The sequence below is a fragment of the Sphaeroforma arctica genome, assembly GCF_001186125.1.
Source record: "Sphaeroforma arctica JP610 unplaced genomic scaffold supercont1.704, whole genome shotgun sequence".
In the NCBI taxonomy this organism is placed as follows: Eukaryota; class Ichthyosporea; order Ichthyophonida; genus Sphaeroforma; species Sphaeroforma arctica.
The window spans coordinates 8,614-11,484 of NW_014039854.1; positions in this window are offsets into that span (position 1 = coordinate 8,614).

Consider the following 2,871-nt stretch of genomic DNA (forward strand, 5'->3'; position numbering starts at 1 on the left):
GTATGTCAATGTGTAATCTTTGATCTTGTGGTGTGGGAAGCAAGGATAAAGGTTGGTAATTCATATCATTTGCATGAAATAAGAACGTTTCTTTATCTGTATTCACATTTAACCTGTCTGCCAGGTCAATCACGTTTGCATCCGCTCACCAGTTGTTTCAGACTCATCGGTATCTGTTAGCGTTTCTACCTCCCTCGTGGTAATGGAGCGTCGTGCCAAATGCATGTCACTCCTGGCGCATTCATCAACTTTAGTCTGATTTGCAGCCTTTATAGGACATTGGCTAATGCGATGTGGAGCCGTTGTTACCTTACAATAAGAACTCTTGCTTCGCGCGCCCCTTTCTTCTCTCGGGGTTGTCCCATTGCAGTAATTTGTCTTGGTGTATGCGTCATTGTCTGGTTTGCGACGTTTATGGGCTGCTGATACATACTTTGTGTTTGGCTTGGCAGTGTATAGCCGAATTTGCTATATGGTGTGCGTTTGAGTGGTATCCCTTTCGCTCTTTGGCCAATCTGTCTGCCTGTACATTGGCTGCTGCTTGTATGGTCGCTTCTGTACGAAAATAGAGCACACCTCGATTCATGTCTGATAAGTGACCGTCACTTCTATCAGGCAGTCTGTCTGCTTTAATGATAGTGTCTACCCTGTCTTACTGTTCATAGATACGCGAGTACCTTACATCTTGCTACTTTGAGGAATCGTACATGAATTGGCTCTTTGTCAGTGTTCCATTGTTCTATGGATGCTCCCTTTGCGCACTTCTACATCCAATGCTTTGTTCTCCATGTCATTGGAAAACTCCTCTAGTACATAGTCTACTGGGTGATGTCTTAGTCTGTCGCATGTAGACATATAAATTTGAACAAAGTCGCTAAATGTACATTGAACATGTGGAAAAGTCACTAAATGTACATTCACCCTTTTTCTCGATGAAAACGTACTGAAATATGGATCAAATGTGTACAAATGTACATTTAGTGACAATTCCATTCTTTTTTATGTACATTTAGTGACTTTATCGTGCAAAATTTGCATAAATTTAAATTAAAGAGCCTTCGGCTATATCCATTTTTTTACGAATAAATGTGTTGAGGGGGGGGGGGTATGTTGTCTTTTATTGATTGGTGTTGATATATGCTGCGCTTCATTCAAGCTTATCTCACTGCCTGGTTTGCAACTCACGTGGTCTGTTATGCTCTTTTATAGGAATATACGAGAATAGTGTTTCGGAATACCTTTTCTAATTCTGTTGTCATGTTGGACGCTTGTGACATATTCGTGCGAAGACAATGCCTCCAAATCATGCACGAGTTGTGGATTTTCTGATACTGCTCTAGCATAGGCACAAAGCAAACCCCCACAACTAAAACTGTCGTGTTGGTTTATACCGCCTACTTTTAGGCTGTATGTAACATTTTCTGTGAGGTAACATTTCATCCATCGTACTATATAATTGAATTGTTCGTCATCTCTAACAGGATTTGGCATACCATCTAAAATAGTAACTGTAGCGTTAGTTGTGTACTATGTAACAATCGCCAAGTTTCAATGTGCGTTGCTATGATTCCATGGGATCAATATAGAGATCCTTTCGGACACCTGTGGTGGTCCCTTCAGTCGTAAGCTTTCTGCCCTACGATACTTGTATAAGTTCTTCATCCATACTCTGTGTGCATCAGCATCACAGAAACGAACAGTCAGATAGGGTAATTGTGATAAATGGTAGGATACCCAGTATATAAGCGAGCCTTTGATCCACTCCCCTGGTTTGCAGCATTGTACTACAATGTTCTCTTGCAAGATCCAGCCGCCGACATAAAATGACTTCGACTCTGCCACAGTACCGATCGCTACATTGGTATCTACGTTGATTATCTCCTTTCGCTTCTTTTATACATGTTCACTGTTCCCACTGCTTATTGTAGAAGGCGGCGCTCTCTTTCTCAACAACGTAGAGCGATACAACTTGTTTTTACTAGTCATTAACACTCTAGACTTGCCAAGCGTCTTGCTTCGTTTGGCTGCTAGGCGTGCGTTGCGGTTTGCAGCCAGTTTTTCCCTCATTGGTGCACCCGATGCATATATTTCGACCTGATATGTTTGATGTTCTAATTTCCCTGGCAGTTCACTGTTAATTGTAGGTTGGGGATATGGGAATCAATAAAAACTTTACCGAGTTTCACCTTACAGAGAAACGACAATCCTTCTCAAAAATGTAAAACACACCTTGATGCGTAGTCATTATCGTTGTGGTTACTAGCTGTTGTTCTCATTTGCCTGGATGTGTATTCCATGTCTGCAAGGATAGAAGAAGAGCCTGTCTCTGTATCAATAATGTACTTATTATGCCAGCTAGCACAAGTTTTGAATATGAACATAATCATTACGTTACACTAACTCAATTATCAGAGATATACAGCCTGAAAAATATACTTTCACTGGTTTCTGTGACACATTTCACTGGAGAGGTTTCTGTCTGTATAGGTGTCGGATTGTTATCAGCATCTGGGACGGACGTAATGATATCTATGACAGGGTGGTGACAGGGCGAATTAAACTATGGAAGTCAGACTTCGTATCAATCTATTCTTTGAAAGACACATTTCGAAAATGTTCTATATCCATTCGATGTGCCACTGGAATCCTATACATACCGGCAAAACTAGACGAGGTCATTAAGAGGAAAACTTCCCTCTCCTTTTCATGTTGCTTGATAATTTGATGTAAAAAGGCTCCCTCTTAATGTTGTCCCGAGTCAATCGTTTGTTCCCATTGCGCCATCAGTTTCGCTATACACGTAGTATTGCGTCTTACATTTACCCTGTGAACAGATTTTCGTTATCATAGAAAAATACAATTCCTTCTCTT